General features: G+C 39.8%; 1 long non-coding RNA gene across 1 annotated transcript in view; it reads right to left on the reverse strand.

Annotated features, from left to right (window-relative positions):
* The window catches only part of LOC116555363, a 785,279-nt gene that overhangs the window by 64,888 nt on the left and 693,068 nt on the right, over positions 1-27,323 (reverse strand). The window lies entirely within an intron of this gene.

Consider the following 27,323-nt stretch of genomic DNA (forward strand, 5'->3'; position numbering starts at 1 on the left):
AAAAAAAAAAAAAAAAAAAAAAGAGAGAGGAGTAGGGAAATGAGAGGGTAGGAGGGGAAAGGGGGGAGAGGGAAAAGGGGGGCAGAGGGGAGGGAGTTGGCAGGGGGGGAAGACAGGAATGGAGGAGGTTGGGGGGTAGGCAGGGGAACGGGGAAGATGGTGGAGGCGAGGGGAAATGGTGGGGGTGAGGGTGTGGGAATAAAGACTAAAACAGCACAAAATGATAGCAAATTATTTTGGGTACTGAAAAGTGGCTGTTAAATTATTCTTTCCTTTTTTCATTTTTATTTTCAAAAAAAGGAAGGAAAAATAAAGGAATATAAAAAATATAAGGCAAATTCTGATAAAAATAAAGCTGGTGCACCACTGCTAATATCAGACAAGTTACAAAATCAAGGTAGATATTGCTAAGAAGGGCAGTGTTTTACAATTATAACAATAATACTATACCAGCCAATTGTGAAGGACCCAAGCTTTTGTGTGTCTCACAACATAGCTTTGAGAAGCATCGAGCAGATTGGGAGAACAAAAATCAATAAGTTCACACTTACAGATGGAGATGGAGTCTTTTCTCAGAACAGCACAGATTAAGAAGGCACAAAACAAAGACATGAAGAATCTGAAAAAACACAAGTCACCAGCCTGATCAAAGGCACATTAGGCTTCTGCAAACACAGGGTAAACTCTGGATCAAGAAATCGCAAACTTTCTTCTAGCACAGCACATTTACAAATATTGACTGTACAACAAGCCACAGGGGGGAAACAATTTTAATTGCTCTAATACAGGATTGAATTCGGTGCCACATAAGGTCACACACAAAAAGATGCCCCCCAAAAGTCCTTGTGGTCACAAAGCTTAAAAGCTTTTTCAGAAATATTTTTAGGAACTATCTTAGGGAAGGGACAAAAGTATTTCAGGAAAGGGACAAAACTGACCAGAAAAAAATGCTAGAACTTTAAATGGATTTATTGTAAAATGAGAAAAAGCAGAAATAAATGACCTAGGCTTTAGCTTAGAAGCTAGGGGAAAAACTCTAAAAACTTAAAAACAACAAACAAACAAACAAAACAAAGCAAAAGCAAACAGAACAAGACAAAAAACCACACACACACACGGAAAAAAAACAAAAAACAAAACTAAAATTGTTAAAATGATTCTTTTAAAAGTCAAGGGGGAAAAACCCAGCACAGGTCAATACTACCAGGAGCAAAAATCATTTTATGTAAGACTTTTGGAAGCCTAGACAAAATGGGTAATATTATATTAAAATAAGGGTCTAAGAATCACTAGAAATACAACTAATCCAATTATATTCCAAGAAATAGAAACAGTGCACAAAGACATGCACCTCCCGCCTCATGGCATCAATTTCAATTGATTTGATGAGTAGCTTCTAAACATTCAAGTGATTTTTTTTTATTTTTACTAGGAAAAAAAAAAAAAAAAACCCACAAACAACCCAAAACCCAAAACAAAACATGACATGAGATTTACCCTCTTTTTAAAGTGTACAATACGGTGTAAACTACAGGCACAAAGTTGTACAGGTCTCTAGAACTTTCTCATCTTGCATGGGTTAAGCATTATATCTACCAAACAGCAACTTTCCATTTCCCAGCTCCTGGCAACTACCATTCTACTTTCTGCTTAGATGAGTCTGAATGCTTCAGACGCTTTACATAAGTAGAATCAAGTAGCATTTGTCCTTCTATGGCTGGTGTATTTCACTTAGTATAATGTCCTTCAAGATGCAAGTTGTAGCATCTGACATGATTTCCTTCTGTTTCATGACTGAAAAATATTCCATTGTATGCATCTACCCCATGTTCTTTATCCATTTAACTGACCACGTATATTTAAAGTTATTTCTATCTCTTGACTATTGTGAATGATGCTAGAATGAACTGGAGAGTACAAATCTCTCTTCTAGATCCTGATTTTGATTCTTTTAGCTAAATATACAGAAGTGGGATTGCTAGAACATATAGTAGCCTTGTTTTAAATTTTGAGGAACCTCCATAGTGCTTTCCATAATGGCTGCATCATTTTACATTTCCACCACGAATAGTACAGAAGGGTTCCAACTTCTCCACATCTTTGTCAACACTTGTTATATATATTTTTTCTAATCATGTTCATTCTAAAAGGGTGTGAGGTGGTGTTTTACTGTGGTTTTGATTTGCATTTTCTTTTTTTTTTTAATTAAATTTTATTTTACGGATATAGTCTCACTCTGTTGCTCAAGCTGAAGTGCAGGGGTGCAATCTTGGCTCACTGCAACCCTGCTTCCTAGGTTCAAGAGGTTCTCCTGCCTCAGCCTCCCAAGCAGCTGGAATTACAGGTGCACGCCACCATGCCTGGATTATTTTTTTGTGTTTGTAGTAGAGATGGAGTTTCACCACGTCAGCCAGGCTGATCTCAAACTCCTCACCTGAAGTGATCTGCCTGCCTCGGCCTCCCAAAGTGCTGGGATTACAGGCGTAAGCCACCACACCTGGTCGATTTGTGTTTTTTTAATGATTAGTGATGTTGAACATCTTTTCATATACCTGTTGACCATTTGAATGTCTTCTTTGGAAAAATGTCTATTTAAGTCATTTGCCCATTTAAAAAATTATGGGTTTGTTTGCTATACAGTTACAGGAATTCTTTACATGTTTTTGATACTACTTATCAGATATAGTTTCAAAATATTTTCTCTCAATCCAGAGGCTGCCATTTTACTCACTTGAATATTTCCTTTGCTGTGTGCAGAAGCTTTTTAGTTTGATATAGTCCTACTTACCTATTTTTGTTTTGTTGCCCAAGCTTTTGAAATCATTGCTAAGACCTAGGTCATGAAGCCTTTCTTCTGTTTTGCTCTGGCAGTTTTATGGCTTTAAGTCTTACTCTTAAATCTTTAATCCATTCTAAATTGATTTTCACATATGGTATAGGTTAAGAGTCCAATTTCATTCTTTTGCATGTGGACGTTCAGTTTTCCCAGCACCATTTGTTGAAGAGACTATTCTTTCCCCATTGTATATTCTTGGCACCTGTGTCAAAGATTGGTTGATCTTAGGGGCATGGGTTTATTTCTGGGCTATTTTGTTCCATTGATCTATATGTCTGTCTTTATGCCAGTACCATAATGTTTTATTACTGTAGTTTTATAGTGTGTTTTGAAATTAGGAAGTATAAGACCTCAAGCTTTGGTTCTTTTTCAAGATTGTTTTGGCTATTTGGGATCCTTTGTGGTTCCATATAAATTTTAGGACTGTGCTTTCTATTTCTATAAAAACATGCCATTAGGATTTTGGTGGGAATGGCATTGAACTTGTAGATCACTTTGGTAATGTCGACATTTTAACAATATTAAGTTTGCCAATTCATAAACACGGAATGTCTATTATTTGTGTTTTAAATTTATTTCAGCAATGTCTTATAGTTTTTAGTGTACAAGTATTTCCTTGGTTAGTTTATTGCTAAATGTTTTATTCTTCCTGATGCTGTTGTAAATGGATTGCTTTAATTTCCTTTTCAGATTGCCTATTGTTGGTGTACAGAAACATAACTGATTTTTGTATGTTGACTTTGAATCCTGCAACTTTACTGAATTTATTAGTTCTAACAGTTTTTTCCCCTGTGGTGGAATCTTTAAGACTTTTTACACTTAAGATCATGTTATCTGTGAACAGAGATAATTTTTCTTCTTCCTCTCTAATTTGCATGCCTTTTCTTTTTCTTGTCTACTTGCTCTGGCTAGAACTTTCACTAATATTATGCTGAATAGAAGTGGTGACTGTGAGCATCCTTGCCTCTTTCCTGATCTTAGATTAAAAATTTTTTTTTACCTTTGAATATGTTAGCTGTGGTGTTTTCATATATGGCTTTTATTATGTTGATGTAATTTCCTTGTATTCCTAGTGATATGATTTGGATATTCGTCCCTTCTAGATCTCATGTTGAAATGTGATCTCCAATGTTGGAGATAGGGCCTAATGGGAGATGTTTAGGTCATGGGGGCAGATCCTTCATGAATGGCTTGGTGTTCTCCCTACAGTAAAAAGTGAGTTCTCATTCTTAGTTCATGTAAGAGCTGATTGTTTAGAAGTGCCTGTCATTTCTCTTGTTCCCTTCCTTGCCATATGACACACTGGCTCCCCCTGTCTTCCACCACGATTGAAAGCTTCCTGAGGCCTTACCAGAAGCAGATGCTAGCACCATGCTTCACAGTCTACAGAACTGTTACCCAAAATAAATAAATTATCCCATATCAAATATTTATTTATAGTAATGCAAAATGGACTAATATACCTAGTTTGCTAAGTTTTTTCAATCACAAAGGGGTGTTGAATTTTGTCAAATGCAATTTGTTTCTATTGATATAATCATGTGATTTTTATCCTCTGTTCTATTAATGTGGTATATCACATTTTTGATTTGCATATTTGTAATCATTCTTATATCCCAAGGATACTCTTTAGTCACTTAGTATATACTAAGTGACTAAATCCCACTTAGTCATCATGGTGTATGATCCTTTTAATGTGCTATTTAATTTAGTTTGCTTGTATTTTGTTAAGAGTTTTGCATATATATTTATCTGAGATATTGGTCTGCAGTTTTTTTTTTTTCTTGTAATGTTTGTTTTTGGCTTCAACACTGAGGTAATGCGGGCCTCATAAAATGACTTTGGAAGTATTTCCTCCTCTTCTATGTTTTAAAAGTTGAGATGCATGGGTTTTAATTGTTCTTTAAATGTTTAATGGAATTCATCAGCAAAACCTTCTGGTCCTGGGCCTTTCTTTGTTGAAATGTTTTTGATTACTGATTGAATCTCCTTACTAGCTGTAAGTCTGTTCAGATGTTCTATTTATGATTCAGTCTTAATGATTCTTTATGATTCAGTCTTAATGTTCTTTATGATTCAGTCTTAATTTCTATTCTCTACTTTGATAACTTCTACTTTAATCTTTATTATTTCATTTCTTCTGCCAATTTTGGGCTTAATCTATTTTTTTCCCTCATTCCTTGAGGTATAAAAGTTTGCTTATTTGAGCTCTTCTTTTCGGATGTAGGAATTTATCATCATAAATTTTCTTCTTCCTACTGCTTTTTTCTCCATACTATGAGTTACGTTTTTGTTTTGTCTAAAGATATTTTATAATTTACCTTTTGATATCGTCTTTGACCCATTGGTTTTTCCAGAGTAGGGGCTATTTACACATATTTATGAGTGTTCTCATTTTCATTCTCCTATTGAATTCAATTTCATTTCATTGTAGTTGGAAAAGAAATTTGAGACTTCGACCTTCTTAAAGTTGTTAAGACTTGTTTTGTGACCTATCCTGGAGAATATATCTGTGTGCATTTGAGAAAAATGTGTATCCTGCTAATGCTGGGTGGAATGTTCTGTATATGTCTTTTAAGTACATTTGACTTACAGTGTTTTTCAAGCCCTCTGTTTCGTTATTGATCTTGTGTCAGATGTTCTATCCATTACTGAAAATGAGGTATTATCTTCTATTATTATTGTGGTGCTGTTTATCCCTTCTGTTCTGATAATGTTTGCTTCATATATTTAAGTGCTCTGATGTTTGGTACAAACATATTTATAATTGTTATATCTTCTTAGTGAACTGACCCATTAATCATTATCAGTCCTTGTCTCTTGTAGCAGTTTTTAACCTAAAATCTATTTTGTTTAAGTATGGTCACCCCTCTTTTAGTTGCTTAGCTTATCTTTCTCCATCCTATCACTTTCAGTGTATGTGTGTCATTAAACTTAAAATGAGTCTCTTATATGCGGCATCTAGTTGAATCTTGTTATCCTTCAGCCACTTTATGTCTTTTGACTGGGCAGTTTAATCCATTTACATTTAGTTACTAATAGGAAAGGCCTATTTCCATTTTGCTAATTATTTCCTGTCTGTCTTGTAGCTCTCCTGTCCCTCTTCTTCTTTCACTGTCTTCCTTTGTTGATTGTTTTGTAATTTTTGTAGCTTTTTATTTTTGTAATTTTTACACACTTTTACTCTTTTCCCCAAACATTATCATTGATGTCATAAATTACATCGTTTTACATTGTGTATCCATTACACATTTACATATTTTTAAATACTTTTGGCTTCTAACATCTATACCAGAATTAAAAGTGATGTATACACCAATATCATAGTATTCTGTGTTTGTCTACATACTTACCTTTACCAGCAAACTCTATACTTTGATATGCTTTTGTATGGCTGCTTAGAGTGTGTTTAAACTTCAGGCCTTTAGTATTTGTTGTTATTCAGGTCTAGTGGTGATAAACTTCTTCAAATTTTATCTGAAAAAGTATTTTTCCTTCGCTTTTAAAGGACAGTTTGCCAGATATAATATTCTGGATGGGCCTTCTCCCCCCCTCCTTTCAGCACTCCGAATATACTGTCCCATTCTTTTCTGGCCTGCAAGGTTTCTGCTGAGAAATTCACTGATTCTTATGGGGCTCCCTTGTATGTAGTTAGTCTCTTTTGCTGATCTCAAAATTCTAACTTTTGACAATTTATGTCTTAGTATGGACTTCTTTGAGTTTATTCCCTTCGGGTCTATTTTCTTTCACAGATTTGTCAAGTTTTTGGCCATTATTTATATAGAGAGACTTCTGCCTCCTTATCTCTTCTACTTTTGGAACTAACACAAGGAGTATTTTGGTCTGCTTATGGTGTCCTGTAAGTCTGTTAGGCTTTTTCTCTCTTCCTTCTTCCTTTTGCCTGTTCTTCCTCCTCCTTCTTTCATCCTTCTTCTCTCCTCTTCCTCTCTTTCCTCCTCCTATTATTTCCCTTCTTCCCCCTCCCCACTTCTCTTATCATCTCCTCCCCCTCCTCCCCCCCTTCCTTTTGCCTGTTCTTCCTCCTCCTCCTTTCATCCTTCTTCCCTCCTCTTCCTCTTCCTCCTCTTCCTCTCTTTCCTCCTCCTATTATCTCGCCCTTCTTCCCCCTCCCCACTTCTCTTATCAACATCTCCTCCTCCTCCCCCTCATCCTCCTCCTTCCCCTCCTTCTTCCCCCCTCCTCCTCCCCCCCTCCTCTCCATCCCCGTCCCCCTCCTCCTCTTCCTCCTCCTGTTGGATAATTTCAATGACCTGTGTCTGGGCTTTTTATTCCCAAAAGACCATTCCAGCACACGTGCACACACACACACACACACACACACACACACACACACACAAACACTCTCACACACACACTCTTGAATGCTTTATTGAGTCAGGGTCTTGCTCATGTCACTCTGGCTGCGGTGCACGGGTAGGGTCACAACTCACTGTAACTTTGAACTCCTACGCTCAAATGATCCTCCCACCCCAGCCATCTAAATACTTGAGGCTAAAGGCATGCACCCACATGCCTGGATAATTTATTTTTTGTAGAGATGGGGTCTTGCTATGTTGTCCAGGCTGCTTTCAAACTTGGCCTCAAGCTATCCTCCTGCCTTGGCCTCCCAAAGTGCTGGGATTACAGGCAAGAGCCACTGTTCCTGACCAATAAATATATTTTTATTGAAAAATATATATCAGGTGACAGATGTAAAAAAAAGGGACCTCTTAAACTCATTTTAGGAAAGTAGAGGAAAATAAAGAAAGAGAGGGAAAATCAAGAAGAGTGAAAGAAACAGAGAGAAAGGGAGGGAGGAGGAAGCCAATCTCACAATCAAACAGAGTAGAAATCCTGAAAAACATTAGCAAACCAAGATTCACTTTGTTAATAACGTAGAGTTAATCTCAGTAATCCAGTAATGGTTTAATATTAGAAAACCTATCAATGCAATTCTCTATATTAATGGATTATGCTTTTCCATAAGAAAATTAATAAAATGAAACACATATGCCACATAAAAACTTTTTGTGAATTAGTGAGTTGTTTTTTTCCCCCAAAGTGGTAGATTAGAGGCTTTCAGCATGCCTCAGTCACTTGGAAATAGCAAGGTAGTGCATAAACTCTCTGAGCTTTAATTCAAGAAAGAAAATTTGAATCCACTATAATTGTAAAGAAAACCTCAGAACCTGAGTAGAAGAACAGAGGCAAACAGCCCCTGTGATGATGTCCAGCTCATAAAAAAGATTGTAGTGTCCCAGGGCCTTCTCTGCTTGACATCCAGACAGATCTCCACTCACCTGGATAAGAAGCCTGAGTTGACCCACTCTTCCTTTGAAGAAATTGTGGTAAAGCAGGGCCCTCTCCGCTCCTTGCCCAGGCAGATTTCCAGGTATTCAGAGCACCTGCTTGCCTGAATGAGTAGTCTGAGCCAGCCCACCCTTTCTGTGTAGAGACTAAGGTAAGTGAGGATCTCTCTGTTCTGTGCCCAGGCATATTTCTAGGCAGCTGAATCAATAACTCTCCTTAATTAGGAGTTTAGGCTGCTCCCAATCTGTGCAGACAACTTGGGCTGAGGAGGTTTTCCAGCTCCATGACTAGGAACATCTCTGAGGATGTGGTGGCTGCCCACTGGATTCTCCCTCAGCACTGGTGCTTGTGCCTGCCACTGTGAGACCTGTAGGTAGGCCTACCTTGTCTGGTGCTGACCATCTTGCCCCCGTCTTCCTGGGGCTAAGCAGGGAGTTCAGATGACTGTGCACTTCATGCATCAGCCCATTTCCTGAGCCAACAGAGAGCTTCTAGTAATAAACAAAGAGCAAGTATATACCCAGCATGTTGGCTGCAGCTGGCTCTTACCCATAAGCACCCTCTACTGGTTTGTAAACTGAATCACACAGCCCAATATAAAACCTGCCAAAAGTAGTACATAGGGTTATAGAAGCAAAGCCAAAAGACCCTGCCCAACATTCTCTTTGGTCACAGCTCCTGTGGTGGGCGTGGGGGAGGGAAAGGGAAAGAAGAAAAGCCCAATAATATTATAAAAAGAAAAAGATCCTACCCACATGAAAATAATTACAAGAATTAGAAGAGTCAGCATCTCCAGAGGAGAAGGAACTCTAGCACAAGAATTCCGGCACCATGAAAAATCTGAATGTAGTGACATCACACTAGCTCTCCAGCAGTGGTCCCTAACCAAAATGGAAACGCAGAAATGACAGATAAAGAATTTAATGCATGAATTACATGGAAGATCAACAAGATCCATGGCAAGACTGAAAATCAACATAAAGAAACTTCTAAATCAATCCAGAAAATGAAGGAAGAGATAAACATTTTCAAAAGAAATCAATCAGAAATTCTGGAATTGAAAATCTCACTTAAGAAATTTCAAAATACAATTGAAAATTTTATCAATGAACAGGACCATATGGAAGAAAGAATTTCAGAGCTTAAAGACTAGTCTTTCAAACTAATCCAGTTAGACAAAAATAAAGAAAAAACAATTTTGGCCGAGTGTGGAGGCTTACACCTGTAATCCTAGCACCTTGGGAAGCTGAGGCAGATGGATCATGAGGTCAGGAGATCAAGACTATCCTGGCCAACGTGGTGAAACCCCGTCTCTACCAAAAATACAAAAATTAGCTAAGTGTGTGGCGCATGTCTGTTATCCCAGCTACTCAGGAGGCTGAGGCAAGAGAATAGCTTGAACCAGAGAGTTGGAGGTTGCAGTGAGCCAAGACTGCACCACTGCACTCCAGTCTGGTGACAGAGCAAGACTCCATCTTAAAAAAAAAAAAAAAAAAAAAAGAATTTTTCAACAAATGAACAAAGTCTTTGAGAAATATGGAATTATGTAAAATGACCAAATCTATGAGTTACTAGTATTCCCAAGAGAAAAGGAGAAAAAGTAAGCAACTTGAAAAATATATTTAAGGGAATAATTCACATAAATTTCCCTAAACTTGCTAAAAAGGTAGACATCCAGATTTTTAAAATCCAGAGAATACCTGTGAGATACTGTATAAGACAAACATCATCAAGCCATACAGTCACCAGATTGTTCAATGTTAATGCTAGAGAAAAAAAAAATCTTAAAGGTAGCTAGAAAAAAAAAGTCAGATCACATACCAAGGAAACCCCATGAGGCTAACAGCAGACTTCTCAGCAGAAACCTTACCAGCCAGGAGAGATTGGGGGCCCATTTTCGGCATTCTTAGAGAAATTCCAACCAAGATTTTCATATTGCACCAATCTAAGCTTCATAAGTAAAGGAGAAGTAAAATCTTTCCCAGACAAGCAAGCACTAAGGGAAATTATTACCACTAGATGAGCCTTAAAACAGATCCTTAAGGAAGTTTTAAACATAGAAACAAAAATAAAGATACCTGCTACCAGAAAAACACACATAGCCCACATATCCTATAAAGCAAGCATACAGTAAAAACTGCAAAGCAACCAGCTAAAAACCTCATGATAGAATCAAAACCTTACATTTCAATATTGATCTTGAATGTAAATGGTCTAAATGCCCCACTTGAAAGGCACAGAGTTGCAAGTTGATTAAAAAACAAGACCCATACATCTGTCGTCTTTAAGAAACTGATCTCACATGTACGACACCCAGAGGCTCAAAGCAAAATGCTGAAGAAATATCTGTCATGTAAATGAAAAACAAAAAAGAGTAGGGTACTATTCTTAGATAAAACAGATGTTAAACCAACAACAACAAAAGGACAAAAGGACATTAAATGATAAAGGGTTCAATGTAACAAGAAGATTTATCTGCCCTAAATATATATGCACCCAACAATGGAGCATCCAGATTTATTAAAAAAAAAAATGTACTTCCAGACCTGTGAAAAGACTTAGCCACATGATAATACTGGGAGGCTTCAATATGCCACTAACAGGGTTAAGCATATCATCAAGGCAGAAAACAAATTCTAGACTTAAAATTGACACTTGACCAACTGGACCTCAGACATCTACAGAACACTCCACCTGTTAAGCACAGAATATACATATTTTTCATGGGCACATGGAAAATATTCCAAGATCAACCACATGCTCAGCCATAAAGGGAGTCTGAATAAATTCAGAAAAACTGAAATCATACCAACCATACTTTTGGAACACAGTGGAATAAAATTATTAATCAATACCAAGGAGATCTTTTCAAACTACACACCTACATGAAAATTATTTGTTCCCAATTGACTTTTGAATAAACAACAAAATTAAGGCAGAAATAAAAAAATTATTTGAAATAAAAACAGAGACACAACATAAAATTTTTGAGACGTAGCAAAAGCAGTGTCAAGAGAAAAGTCTGTAGCCCTAAATGCCTACCTCAGAAAGTTAGAAAGATCTCAAATTAAAGAGATTTTTAATCTAACAACACATCTTCAGGAACCAGAAAAACCAAAACAAACGAACTCTAGAGATAGCACAAGAAAAGAAAACTAAAATCAGAGCAGAACAGAATGAGACCCAAAAGTTCATATCAAGAATCAATAAAACCAAAAACCAAAAGTAGGTTTTTTTGTTTGTTTGTTTGTTTGTTTTGAGATGGAGTCTCACTCTGTCACCCAGGCTATAGTGCAATGGCATGGTCTTGGCTCACTGCAACCTCTGACTCCCAGGTTCAAGTGATTCTCCCACCTCAGCCTCCCAAGTGGCTGGGACTACAGGTATGTGCCACCATGCCTGGTTAAGTTTTGTATTTTTAGTAGACATAGGGTTTCACTATGTTGACCAGGCTGGTATCAAAATCCTGATTTCATGATCCACCAACCTTGGTCTCCAGAAGTACTGGGATTACAGTGGTATGAACCACTGTGCCCGACCTCAAAACTCGGTTCTTTGAAAGGATAAACATGACTGATAGACTGCTAGCTAGAATAACACAAAATCAGAGAAGATCAACATAAGCACAAGCAGAAATGACAAAGGTGACATTACAACCAATCCCACAGAAATAAAAAAGGTAATGAGACTATTATGAACACCCCTATGCACACAAACCAGAAAATCTAGAGGAAATGGATAAAATCCTGGAAATACTTAAACTCCCAAGATAGAATCAGAAAGACATTGAAACTCAGAATGAAGAGTGATTTCTGAAATTGAATCAGTAATAAAAAACCTATCAACAAGAAAAAGCCCTAGACTAAATGGATATCTCCCAGACATATAAAGAAGAACTGGTATAATTCTACTGAAATTATTCCAAAAAATTGAGGAGGAGGGATTCTTTGCTAACTCATTCTGTGAAGCCAGTTAGCACCCTGATACTGAAACCTGGCAAAGACACAATGAAAAAACCTACAGGACAACATCCCTAATAAACACAGATGCAAAAATCCTCAATGAAATACTAACAAACTGAATCCAGCAGCACATCGAAAGTTAATCCACCACAATCAAGTAGCAGGCTTCAGTCCTGTGCTATAAGATTAGTTTGACATATGCAAATCAATAAATGGGATTTACCCCATAAACAGAACTAAAAACAAAAACCATATGATCATCTCAATAGATGTAGAAACAGCCTTTGATAAAATCCAACATCCTTTCATGTTAAAACTCTCAAGAAACTGGGCATAGAAAGAACATACCTGAAAATAATAAGAGCCACTGATGGCACACCCACAGCTAACGTCATGCTGAATGGGTAAAAGGTGGAAGCATTCCCCTTGAGAACTAGAACAAGATAAGGAGGTTCACTTTCACCACTCCTATTCAACACAGTATTGGAAGTCTGTCAGTGCAGTCAGGCAAGAGAAAACAATAAAAGGCATCCCAATAGGAAAAGAATAAGTCAAACTATCTCTCTTTATGAATGATATGATTCTATACTTTGAAAACCCTCAAGACTCCGCCAAAAGGCTCCTGGAATGGGTAAACAACTTCAGAGAAGTTTCAGGATACAAAATCAGTGTACAGTAATCAGAAGCATTTATATACACCAATAATGTTCAAGCTGAGAACCAAATCAAGAATGCAATTCCATTTAAAATAGTCACACACAAAAAGTAGAATACTTAGGAATACATCTAACCAGCAAATTGAAAAGTCTACAAAGAGTTCTACACAACAGTGCTGAAAGAAATCATAGACGACACCAATAAATGGACAAACATTCTATGCTCAAAAGTTGAAAGAATCGGTATCATTACAATTGCCACACTTCCCAAAGCAGTCTGCAGCTTAATTAGTATTCTTATGTAAGTATATAACTTTTCATAGAGTTAGGAAAAAAAAACTATTCTAAAATTAATATGGAACGCAAAGAAAGCCTGAATAGCCAAAGCAATCTTAGGCAAAAAGAATAAAGCTAGAGGCACCCTGTTACTCAACTTCAAACTATAAGACTATAGTAGCCAAAAGAGCATGGTACTGGTACAAAAAAAAAAGCACATAGACCAACTGAACAGAATAGAGAACCCAGAAATAAAACTGCGTGCCTACAGCCATCTGATCTTCAACAATGTTGACAAAAGCAATAAGGAAAGATGCAATCAATGGTGCTTGGAAACCTGGATAACCACATGCTGAAGAATGGAACTGGACCCTCCTACCTTTCACCATGTAAAAAAATTCAAGATTAAAGATTTAAATATAAGACTTCAAGGTGCAAGAATCTTGGAAGGAAACCTAGGAAACACCATTCTGGACATCAGCGTTGGGAGTTATGTCTAAGCCCTCAAATGCAGTTACAAACCGACCTACAGAGTGGGAGAAAATATTCACAAACTATGCATCCAACAAAGGTCTAATATCTATAAGAAACTTAAACAGTTCAAGAAGCAAAACACAACCCCATTAAAAAATGGGCAAAGGACGTGAACAAACGTGTCTCAAAAGAAAACATGAGTGGCAAACGAACATGAAAAAATGTTGAATATCACTAATCAGAGAAATGCAAACCAAAACCATAATGTGATACCATCTCACATCAGTCAGGATGTCTATTATTAAAAAATCCCAAAACAACAGATGCTGATGAGGTTGTGGAGGAAAGAGGATACTTATACACCATTGGTGGGAATGTAATTTAGTTCAGCCACTGTGGAAAGCAGTTGGAGATTTCTCAAAGAACTAAAAACAGTACTACAACTTGACTGCAATCCCATTGCCATATGTACCCAAGGAATTTATGTACACAAAGGAATATAGGTACCCAAAGGAATGTAAGTCATTCTGCCTTAAAGACACATGCACTCATATGTTCATTGAAGCACTATTTATAATAGCAAAGACATGGAATCAACCTGATGCCCATTGACTGTGGAATGGATTAAAAAAAAAATGTGGTACATACATAACATGGACTACTACACAGCTATAAAAAGAGAAGTCATATCCTTTGAAGAAACATGGATTTAGCTTAGGCCACAATCCTGAGCAAATTAGTGCAGGAACAGAAAACTAAATACCACACATTCTCACTTACCGGTGGGCATTATCTGTGAATACCCATGGACATAAAGATGGCAACAATAGACACCGGGGACTAACAGAGGTGGGGAGGGTAGGAGGAGGGCAAGGGTTAGAAAATTAACTGTTGAGTTACTGTGCTATGGTTTTTAAGTCAGAGTCTCTCTCTGTCACCCAGCCTGGAGTGCAGTGGCACGATCTTGGCTCACCACAACCAACCTTTGCTTCCTGGGCTCAAGTGATTCTCCTGCCTCAGCCTCCCAAGTAGCTGGGATTACAGGTGAGTGCCAACATATTTGGCTATTTTCTGTGTTTTTAGTACAGACGGGATTTTGCCATGTTGGCTAGGCTGGTCTCAAACTCCTGGCCTCAAGTCATCCACCCATTTCAGCCTCCCAAAGTGCTAGGATTACAGGCCTGAGCCACTGCACCTGGCCTGTGCTCAGTATCTGGATGAAGGGATTATTCATATTCCAAACCTCAGCATCATTCAATACACTCATGTAACAAATCTGTATGTGTACCTCCGAATCTAAAATAAAAGCTGAAATTATTTTTTTAAAACCCCAAACAATATTTTTTTAGCAACCTAAGTACACAAGAATACTGCCTTAACTTGATGAAGTGTACCAACCAGAAACCTACCTACACAGAACTTCACAATTGATAAACATGGAAGCAATCCCATCACTTAGAATAAACAAAGGCTATACTGCTATGTAGTAATATTACACAGGACATCCTGGCCAAAGTAATAAACAAGGAAAGAAATAAGATAAAAATTGGAAAGGAGACAAAATTATCATTATTTATTAATGGCTATAACCATCTACCTAGAAACCTCAAGAAAAATAACCTAACTTGCAGAACTAGTAACAATATAGCACAGCAAGTTAGATAGAAAACTCGATGTATAAAATTCAAATGTTTCCACTTACCATCAGTAACTCATTAGACTAATTCTAATAACAAGATATTCACAGGAGTAGAAATAATAACCTTAAATTACCTAGAATAAACTTAGCAAAAGATATCCAAGATCTTAATATAGAAACCTATGAATTTTGGCTAGGCACAGTGGCTCACACCTGTAATCCCAGCACTTTGTACTTTGGGAGGCCGAGGTGGGCACATCACTTGAGGTCAAGAGTTCAAAGCCACCCTGGCTAACATGGTGAAATCCCATCTCTACTAAAAATACAAAAATTACCTGGACATGGCGGTGTACACCTGTAATCCCAGCTACTCAGAAGGCTGAGGCAGGAAAATCACTTGCACCTGGGAGGCAGAAGTTGCAGTTAGCCGAGATCATGCCACTGCACTCTAGCCTATGTGACAGAGTGATACTCTGATACTCTGTCTTAAAAAAAAAAAAATGAACCTTTGCAGAGGATTCATAAATTGAGATTCATAAATGGACACAAAACTAAACAGAGGGATATACCATGTTTATGAAGGCAACACCTCAAAACTGCATGTCAGTTCTCTCCAAATTTATCTGTAATATTAAAGCAAACCCAGTCGAAAAAACACCCTCAAGATTTTCTTAGAATTATAAATCCTGATTCTAAAAGTCACATGGAAAATGTACATAAATAGCCTGCAATTATGATGCCTTAGACAATATAAAAGGCCTTATAAATCCTTAACAACTGAAGTTGTGTTATCTTCACAGCAAAAGATAAACTTGAGGAGAAGGAGAAGGAATAGGGAGAATTTGAATTTAGTAGAAAGATAATTATTAATAAATTATGTTGAGACAATTGAGTGTTCACTTAGAAAATACCAGGTTGCATCTTTACCTCATGCACAAAACAGAATACCAGATAAAGGTAAACAGGTAAAAAAAAATTATTAAAAGAAAAAATGCAGTATCTTTTTCTTCAGAATGGAAAAGACCTTCATAAACAAACATAATCCCCATGATTAATTTAGCAATACAATTAAAACTACAATGTAATTAAAAAGACAACTAAAAGTAGGTTAAAAGGCAACTGTTTGAGAAAGAAACTATCCATGATTTATGTGATAAAAAAGTTACATCTTTTACTTCCTACAAATCCATGCAAAGAAGACGAGCAACCCAATAGAGAAGCAGAAGAAAATATGACTATGAAATTCACATAAGAGGAAACTCAAAAATGTAACAAATACCTGGCAAGATACTCTCTTGAGCAGTAATTACAAAGGGTAGGTTTTAAAAAATGAGATAGTTTTAACTCATCAGATTGGCAAAAATGGAAATGTAAGGAAGTTCTGGAAATGGTATGGAAGAACTAGGACTCCGGTGAGAGGGTAACTTTGTATAGCCACTTTGGAAGCAGAGGAATAGTGTAGCTGACCCAAACCCCACCTATAATCCCATCTTTCTCCTGACTTTCCAGTAGAAGAAATCAGAATGGGATTTCAGAAAAGCTTTTTAAAAGAAATAGACCCAGCTAGCATTTCCCTTTCGCCTTGTTTATCTTCCCATTTCTCTTGCCTGTCATAATGCTTGAGGGTGCAGCCACATTCTCAGAAGCATGAGGTCAGAATCATTAAAATGAAGATGTAACAGAGCACAAAGATGGGGCCAGTCCCTGATGTCACCACTGAGCTGCATCATCCCACACATGCTAACTTCTGAACCCCTTGTTACATGAAAGCAACAAACTTCAAGGCACTGTTACATCATTGTTTTTTTTGAGACAGTCTCACTCTGTTGCCAGGCTGGAATGCAATGGCACGATCTCTGCTCACTGTGACCTCCACCTCCCAGGTTCAAGCGATGCTCCTGTCTCAGCCTCCTGAGTAGCTGGGAGGACAGGTGCCTGCCACCACGCACAACTAATTTTTGTATTTTTAGTAGAGACGGGGTTTCACCATGTTGGCCAGGATGGTCTTGATCTCTCGACCTTGTGATCCGCCTGCCTCGGCCTCCCAAAGTGCTGGGATTACAAGTGTGAGTCACTGTGCCAGGCTGATAATTTTGAAATGAGCTGTTGAATGCATGTCTGATACAGTAGTCCCTATTAAAATTCTAATTCCACTTCTGGATATCTATCATAGCAGTTCATTTCCATGTGGATATAGGGAGATGTATATAAGAGCATCCATGGCTGTGCTATTTGATAAAGTGGCAAACTAGAGACCAACGGAATAAACACCAATCAGGAAATGGCTTAATCTGCCAAGGTATGTTTACACTACGGAATGCTGTTCAGCTGTTAAGAAGAACTAGGCATATCTGCCTTATTTGATGGCCATAAGTAAGACATATTCTACGCCTTCGTTGTATCACAAAGTAGCAATCATCATCTAGTGTTCTTACAAAGGCAAGCTCTAGGGCAGGCACCACCCAGCTCACATACTGAGCATCCTTCCTTGGCGCCAGGTTGTGCCCCGAATGTGTGCCCAGGGTGGGGAATGGAAATGCAGTCCAGGTGTAAGACCTACCAACTCAGACTTCACCTTTGCTGGTACATGAGTCATGCCTATGACTGGGAGATTGGCAGGGAGGTGGGGGAGGTACCTGAAGCATCATCAGAGGCAGGTGAACAACACTAGTTAGGAAAGTTCTGATGTGGCACAGAAGACTCTCCCAACAGTTGGGGAACCACAGGTTTCCTGGGCAGCCTGGGGTAGAGGTTGGAGCTGGCAGCGCCACCTGTCCCTAACCTCTGTTCCTAATAGGGCTGGCCCAGGCAAAGCCATGTTATTTGTTTCCCAGGTTCGAGGTAGTCAAATTACTGGAGTAAAAACCACAACATTGTGAAGCACAAATGAAGGACATTGTTTGAGGCTGTAATTGACTATATCACTAACACAATAATGGCCAATTATAAAGAGAGTTACCTATACTCAGGCATTGTAGATGGCTTTCTAGGTTTGGAGAAAATGAAAAATAAACATTTATAATACATTTTTACAAATGCTTTTGGACTGATGTTGCTATATTTACTGGAAAATCAAGTTCCATTTGAATTCACCGAAATGTTTTCCTTTTTGCTTCTTGAATACGGTAGTATTCTGTGACATGGTTAATTTTACTGCCTTCACAAGGTTGATACTGGAATTCTTTCTAGTGTATTAGGCTGCATAACTTGTACCAATATTGACTAAATATTTATTCTTTTACATGTTCAATGGCTACGTGCAGAGGAATTTATTTGAATTTATTGTAGTTTGCTACTGATACTAGCTGGATTTTGCATGTACTGTAGAGGAATTCCTTCAGATATATTTTACTTTGTATCTTTCCTAGTTACCAGTGTTCAATGAACTACAGTGCCCCAGTGTTTGATTTTATATGGCTGCATGTCAGATCATCTCCTCTTCCACCAGTAAATCTATTTTGCTGAGGGATACATAAAAGAAGCACTGAAAAACAACCATACCTAAGACTTTTTAAGGTAATTTTGTATTAATATTTCAATGTTGGTAGAATACTGCTGTATACCCAGAATTTAGGATTTTCTACTATATTCCATACTAGCACAAAGTAAGATTTTTCCCCCTCAAAATCAGTTCACAGTGACTTCTAATACATGTGTTATGAAAAAATGCTTAGTTCTTCATACAACTGTCTATCTTATACATAGGGTGACCGTACAAATTATACAAAATGGGACATACCTGAGAGTGAAAGGAAGCACTATTAAAAATTAAGGTGGGACTACAGGCATAAAATCAGAACGGTCTTAGGGAAACTAAAGACATATGGTTACCATATTTACATACCCGCTGACCTCCTATGTCAGCAGATAAGGAATACACAATGATATCAATAGATCACCATGCTGTCCTATTGAGTGACAAACAGTAGTAGCAGAAGGAACTGTGAGGCGGGAGATAGAAGTATGGGGAAAGACATGAACACCATCGCCCTGTTTTCTATACAACATAGATGTATGTGAAATTTGGGGGACATTAATAAAAGGAGTCTTTGGCCTTATCTGTAATATTTTAACATTTTACAAGGAAAATATATCCATGCATTATTTGTATAGTTACGTTTAAATCTATGTTAAGTTAGAAAGAAGTACTCGAAATGTGTAGAAATAAGACCTTGATCATTTTGGGTTAGCTTTCTAGTCCCACATGATTTAAAACCAAGACACACCACTGTGGGTGTTTACAGACATAAATATTTAGAGCAGAGAGGCATAGATGCCTACCTGTTTGCTAGCAGGATGTAATTTACTCTGCCATCTCAAAAAAAGAAAAACTCTCATTTTCAGTTTAACATCATTGAAGAAATTCAATTATGCAGCCATCAAAAACTATGAGTTCGTGTCCTTTGTAGGGACATGGATGAACCTGGAAACCATCATTCTCAGCAAACTGACACAAGAACAAAAAATCAAACACCTCATGTTCTCACTCATAGGTGGGTGTTGAACAATGAGAACACATGGACACAGGAAGGGGAGCATCACACACTGGGATCTTGTGGGGGGAAATAGGGGAGGGACAGTGGTGGGTGGGGAGTTGGGAGAGATAGCATGGGGAGAAATGCCAGATATAGGTGATGGGGAGGAAGGCAGCAAATCACATTGCCATGTGTATACCTATGCAACAATCTTGCATGTTCTTCACATGTACCCCCAAACCTAAAATGCAATAAAACAAACAAACAAACAAACGTCTCAAAACACCATTGAATTGAATAATTTAAAACCATAGTATCACGCCTGTAATCCCAGCACACTGGGAGGCTGAGATGGGTGGATTACCTGAGGTCACGGGTTTCAGACCAGCCTGGCCAATATAGTGAAATCCTGTCTTTACTAAAAATACAAAAATTAGCTGGGTATTGTGTCGAGCACCTGTGATCCCAGCTACTCAGTTGGCTGAGGCAGGAGAATCACTTGAACCCAGGAGGAGGCTGCAGTGAGCCAAGACTGCACTATTGCACTCCAGCCTGGGTGACAAGAGCAAAACTCCGTCTCAAAAAAATAAAACACAAAAACAGAAAACAATACACACACACACACACACACACACACACACACACACACACAAAACCATGGTGAGCTGGGCACAGTGGCTCATTCCTATAATTCTATCATGTTGGGAGACTGAGGAAGGAGGATCACTTGAGCCCAGGAGCTTGAGACCAGCCTGGGCAGCATGGCAAGACCCTGTCTCTACAAAAAATATAGAAAAAGTAGCTAGGTGTGGTGGTGCACCTGTGGTTTCAGCTACTCAGAAGGATCACCTGAGCCAGGAGGTCAAGACTGCAGTGAGCTGTCTCCAGAATGCTGGACTTTAACTTGGGCAACAGAGTAAGACCATGTCTCAAAAGGAAGAAAAAAGTCATGGTCAATAAGCTAGCACCTGTTATATGGCAGGAAATCAACGCAACATTTTCACTGAACCATCTCTATCTGCATAAGCAGTTTTTCTTCTCAAACTACAGCCTTATGTTGTTGATTACTGACTGAACAATCCATTTGAATGTCTCAAACTTCACTAGCATGTCTTGCATTTCTTCCTGTCTACACCAGCTTCCCCTCCACATCCTACCATCTTTCCCAGTAGAAACACTATTAATTAAGGATCCACGTGCATAGTTCTTGTGCAAGTGACAAAAGACCTCTGTGCCATTAAATCCGTACAAGTTCCCCCAAGAGATAAGCGGGGAATGTGTTATCTACACTTTACAGATGAGAGGCATTTGCTGAAAGTCACATTGCAAATAAGAGATGGATCCAGGGCAGACCTAAGGAAACATGAGTCCCTTCAGCACTGAAGGGTATCATCACCCACTACCAAACATGTCTTTTCCACTTGGGTCCAAATGCAAGGTATTTGCTGTGCTCAGAGAAACTTCCACTGTGAGGTGCTTTGAAAAAAGTTCACCCTTCTTTGGGAGTATTTAAACATCTAAGGGCATCTCTACAAGCTGGACTTTGCAATTCATTACTTTCAAAGGTTTTCATTAGGTCTGTGCTCCATGCCCAGAATAGCATCAGACTGTAGTGAGCCATGACTGTGAAACTGTACCCTAGGCTGGGTGACAGAGGAGACCCTATCTTAAAAAAAAAGTTTGGTCTTGGATTCAAGTATACCTGGCTCAAATTTAAGTTTTGCCACTTCCTAGCTGGGTGACTCTGGGTACCCTTGGGCAAGGTACTTCATCTCCCTAAGTCTCAGTTTCCTCCCACATAAACTAGAGATAACCAATAGATCTGTTTCCTAAAGACACTGAGAAAGCCTCACACAGAGAAAACTCTCAACAAAGAGTAGCAATTAACTGTTAAGGATGTTCATCTTTGAGTAATTTAGTTAACTAGGGTGACAGGTTAATATTGACCATTGGCTTCATGTTGAACATTCCCAGAAGCTAACTCCCCTATGACAGGCACAGGACTATAAATCAGTGGAGTGGGAGTGTTATAATTGCCCAGCAATGTGCAAATAATTCCCCTTAAAACCTGGGCAACATTTCAGACTCATTATTAACTATTCAGGACACTAACTCCTAGTGACAGCTAGGAGCAAAAGGCAACTTATTCTGGTAACAAAATCTTAAAAATATATATGGGTAAGATGGTATTTTACACTTAGATCTGTAATACAGTTCCACTGGGAGGCTAGAGAAAAACAAATGTAGAATATTTGCCAGGATTTAAATCTTACATATTAGCAATGAAGAATTTTTAAATTACTTGCATGGTTTAACCAGCTGTTAAAAATAAACACTGCGAAATACTGCAGATACATTCCCCTGTCGGTTGAAACACACTTGCCTGGATCACTTTGTTACATGCAATTTCCATGTAGTGAACTAGATTTGGACTTGGTCATAATTACTTGAGTTCAATGAAAAAGATCCTTTCCCTGGTGTGCCCAGGTTCTAAAACACAGAACGGTAACATGGTATGAATTTGCACAGCTTAGAGATACAATGGACTAGTTGACTCTATTTCTGGTTTGATTTTCAATAGCTAAAGGCTGTTTTGTGCTAAAAGATCAGGTAACACGGCCCATCAAGATGCGATGCAAAAGAATCCCTTTGGCTCCAGAAAAAGGGGCTCCAAGTTGCCTGGAAAAGTCAGCACTGGGATGTGGCAGTGCTTGTCAGTGTCAACAAAGAACAACTGAGCCCTGCATAAAAGAGCAGGTCGGGGCGGTGGGGAGGTCACTAAAATCTAAGGCCCTTTGGCGAGTCCCATCTCTTGCTTCATTTATTCAGCAAAGAGATACTGAGCACCTGCTGTAGCAAAGCGCCGCAAAGGGAAGAGTGAAGCAGAAGTCAGGAGCCTCTGAGCATCCTGCAAGGGAGCCGGTGTTTAGAATCTGGCAGCAGTGTTCGCCTCCTTGTTGAAAATAAGAAACGCCTGGACTGCAGATTACCAACCAACACAGACCTTCTCAATCAGAAGCACCGTAAGAGTTTGGAGTCTGTATATGCATACTGAGGTAAAATAGACGTAAGGAGTTCCTGAAATCAGTGGTTCTGATCATTCCCCGGCCTCTCGTTTTTCTGGTTGTTACAGTGAAAGGACAAATTCTAGAGCTTCTACTCTGCCATTTTACATGATGTCACTCTTCTGGAGTCTGTATTTTTAATTTAGGCCTCTAATGTTACTGGGGCAGGCAGGGAGTCTCAGGTGTAAAGGAAACAATAATTGGGGAATCAGCTGTAACCTCAGATAAGAGATCCCTGATTAATAAGTGCATTCACCCAGTCAGCAAGCATTTATTGCGCAAATGAAGGGTATAGAAATAGAAAAAACAGACATGGTTCCTGCTCTCATGGGCGTTTATGTTCTGGGGAGCAAATCACTTCAAACAATTTTCACATAAAACAAGAGTTTGAACTACACTGCTTAAAGATATGCTGGGTCCAAATATACATGATTTGAACAAACATAATTCAAATAAACATGATTCTAGAAAGGGAAATCAGTCTGATTTTCTAAGAAAAACTCCAGCAAATGTTAAATTACCCAAGGACCAAAAGATGACCGCCCCCCCCCGCCCCCCGGCTTTGTAAGAAAGAGAACACAGAGGTGGAGAGGGTTGCCGTTGGAAACCACAGGGTAGGATCCCCTGTGCCCAGGAGCGGACTATGGACATGGCACACCAGGACATACTGCGATTCCTGGAGAAAAATCGAACTTAAAGGACAGTAAGCAGAAAATAAAATGAACTGAGACTCACCTGAGAGGATGATCCGGAACGATGGGCCGCCGGCAGGCAGCGTTACAGAACCCCAGTGTAGTCACTCGGACCGCCTCCCTTTCCATTTTTTGGGCTCTTAACACACCGCTGGACCCAGCAGCTCAAACATCATCAGTGCTTTGTCCTCTTTTTCAGGCAGGAGGACCCGGAAGAGGAGCACAAGACACCTGAACTCTCCAGTGAAGCAATCCTAGTGGAAAGGGTTTCTGTAAACCTGCCCTGGAAGAAAGGTTGAAAGGAGGATGCTGACTGGCCCATCCTGGCCCAATGACTGCAGTCGGAAGGATGGAAGTCTTGTGAGTGGTCAAGCCTGCACGTGGAGGTCAGCCCTATGAAAGGGCTGGGAGGGGCTTTTTATCATCAAAAAGGGGCACGGTGGCCGGGCCCCGTGGCTCACATCTGTAATCCCAGCACTTTGGGAGGCTGAGGCGGGCGGATCACGAGGTTAAGAGATTGAGACCATCCTGGCCGAGGTGAAACCCTGTCTCTACTAAAAATACGAAAATTAGCCGGATGCGGTGGTGGATGCCTGTAATCCCAGCTACTCGGGAGGCTGAGGCAGGAGAATTGCTTGAACCCAGGAGGCAGAGGTTGCAGTGAGCCGATCGGGTGCCACTGCACTTCAGCCTGGCGATAGAGCGAGACTCTGTCTCAAAAAAACAAACAAAAACGGAGCATGGGGTATCATTCTGTAAAGCGGGAGATGCTGGTGAACAGTGAAAATTTTAATGACGTTGCTGGTGCTGGCTTCCAGGGCCAGCCAGCAGGGGTACCAGTGGCTCTATAATGATATATAATTGAGTCAGGGCTGGGGTGCGACATTCTCCAGGCGACTTCTACCATGTCTTTGTAATGCTAGGTGAACCGGAGATTTGGAAAGGCATACAAGGTGGAAGCAGCCCCAACAATCTATGACAAAGTAATGCTTGCCTCTTTTATACACCATGTTAGGTGGCTGAGGAAAATAAGACATTTTCTTGAACCACTAGGCCAATTATTCCCTAGGCTTGAGAAATACCATAGCATAGGTAATTTGGTCTCAGAATGAGCTATTTGACCCTCCGGTAACTGTTACTGCTCATAATGTGGCACTTTCTGCCTCTGTCACCAGAAATAGCACTAAGGACTCCAAAACGTATTTCCAACAGGCCTTCCAGACCCCTCTTCCTTTTGCAGTTAGGAGCAGTTTGGCCATGATCTTTGGGTTCCAATACACGGCCCCTTGTTGCTCACACATGCTTCCTCCATTGCGACCCTCCATCAAGCATATGAATAACCTCCCACAGTCCTCAGAAGCCATGGATGAGGTAGCAGTGCTGAGTGGCTTCTGCCAGGACCTCTGGGAGCATAATTTTATTGCGTTAGGCAGGGTTGAGTGATTCAATCTAAGGTTGAGGCAAGGCGAGGGCAGCTGGGAACCCTAGAACTAATGGAATTTCTTAACTGCCCCATTTCCTGACCATAGGAGGGAAGGGGAGCTCCTTTTCAGGGAACAGACTAAGTCCTTTAAAGTGGTGAGTTTTCAGCTGACATGTGGAGGGAGCACAAATCACTTGGCCCACATTCTTTCCCTGTTCCCTGACCATCTTATGGCATTAATACTCCACCAGATCATATAGACAATAACTTCACTTACTTACTAGACCTCATCTAGCATTGACATAGTTAACACAATTCTAGGGTAGGCTGGCTATCTTCCTGTCTCCAAAAGATTAGAAACAGTGAATTATCTATCTGTGTGCTAGAAAAGAGTGTTCATCCACAGCAGAAGGGAAAATAGCATTCACTGGACAAATACTCATTGAACTCCTGCACTGTGCTAGGTATTAGCGAGTATGGCAGTAAGAAAAACAAAGTTCTCACCCTCGTGGAGCTAACAGGCATTAAACAAATAATTATACAAGTGTTTACAGTTATGAGCAATGCTATGAAAGAAAGGAAGCTATGAGAGCTTGTGGCAGGAGGACCAATCCTAAATTGCTGGGATCAGGGAAGGCTTCTAGAAGACTTAAAAGGAGGCACGAAATAAACATTATTAAGGCCAAAAGGAAGAGCAGAGAGCCTGAGAAGCTTGGAGCCCAGGAACCTACAAAAGTCGGTGTACTTGGGGCAGAGAAGGCAGAATAATGTGAGGTGATAGTAGAGAGACAGGCAAGGGGCCAGTGCAGACAAGGCCTCTTGGTCATGTTAAAGATTCTCAACCTAAGGAAAGTTTTCAGCAGAGAAGTGACAAAAGATATGCACCTTTATAGACTTCCTCTGCTAGGCATGTGGAGAATGGACTGAGGAAGGCGGGTGTGGGTATGGGTGGGAAAGCAAATGGGCTACTATTGGAATCTATGGGAGAGAAGATACACCTGTACCTTAGGCAGTTTTAAGGCATGATTACAAGTAAAAATCAACTGGCTTAAACATAAGTTAGGAGTGTCAAGTTTAGGAGAGGCAGGGGTCAAGGATGATCCCAGATCTCTGAGATGGGAAATTCAGTGGGTAGTGAAAATATTTACTAAGGAAAGGAGCCCTGTAAAAATTTGGGGTGGGAGAGGATTATGAATTCCCCTTTGGCTACACTGGCTGACAGGTACATGGAAGACACCCATGTGGAGTTGCAGAAGTACTTACATATGAGTCTGGAGCCCAAGAATGGTCTGGAACTGTAAATCTAGTAGTATCTATTTGGGTTAGAGACAGAAATGGAGGCCATGGGCTTAGATGAGCTCACCAAGGGAGAAAGTATGGTATTAGAGCTGGGCCGACGACTGAGCACTGAGAAAATCTGCCATTTCAAGATGGAATGGGAGATAGTTACAGAACTGGGGAGATATGGAAGCAGGAATGTGGTAGCCAGGTTCCATGTTGGCCTCCAATGACACCACCTCCTGGTATCCATGTCCTTGTGTAGTCTCCTTCCAAACTGAATGAGGCTAACCTGCATAAAAACATGAGACTGGAAATGACAGTGCAAGCCTGAGGCTGTGAGTACAAAATCTTTTTAAGATCTCACAAAGGCCTGATGTGGCATCCCAGAGAGCTCTTCAGATAATAAGGCTTCTAAGAAGCACAGGGTATTGTCCCTTGGGAGTCTGAGCAGAGGCTCAAGGTGGACTCATTGAACTCCTGCACTGTGCTAGGCATTAGGAGTATAGCAGTAAGCAACACAAATAGCACTAAGGACTCCAACAAGTATTTCCAACAGGCCTTCCAGATCCTTCTTCCTTTCTGCAGTTAGGAGCAGTTTGGCCATGATCTTTGGGTTCCAATACATGGCCCCTTGTTGCTCACACATGCTTCCTCCATTGCGACCCTCCATCAAGCATATGAATAATGTCCCAGAGTCCTCAGAAGCCATGGATGAGGTAGCAGTGCTGGGTGGCTTCTGCCAGGACCTCTGGGAGATTTGTGGGTGTGGTTTTAGTGCGTGAACTTCAGTAAGACTCAGGTGACACATTCAAAATAATGTTCACGGTAACTGTTGCTTGAATGGAAAGGGATTCAGTGCAAAATGTTAACACATTTTGGGCTGTTGGGCCCCTGAAATCCTTCTGGCAGGCAGCAGGCAGAGAAAGCTATGTGGCTGGAAATGTGGGCTACCTTTCATGGAAAGGGAAGGATAACTCATGTGGGGCCAAGAGCTCAGCCTCCAAGATTGCCTATGACCAACTCCATCTTCTGGTAGTCACATTTTTGTGTACTTCCGCCCCCCCTCCCCCCAACCCCAGCTCAGTGAATAGGATTGACCTGCATAACCAATACACTATGGAATGACACTGTGACATTTGAGGCCAAGTCATAAAGGACAATGCAGCTTCCACCCTGCTGTCTTGGATGACCTGCTCTGGGAGAATCACTTCCCTTATGAAGAGGATATCCAAGC

The sequence above is a fragment of the Sapajus apella genome, unplaced genomic scaffold, assembly GCF_009761245.1.
Source record: "Sapajus apella isolate SASKATOON/1434 unplaced genomic scaffold, GSC_monkey_1.0 scaffold15, whole genome shotgun sequence".
Classification (NCBI taxonomy): domain Eukaryota; kingdom Metazoa; phylum Chordata; class Mammalia; order Primates; family Cebidae; genus Sapajus; species Sapajus apella.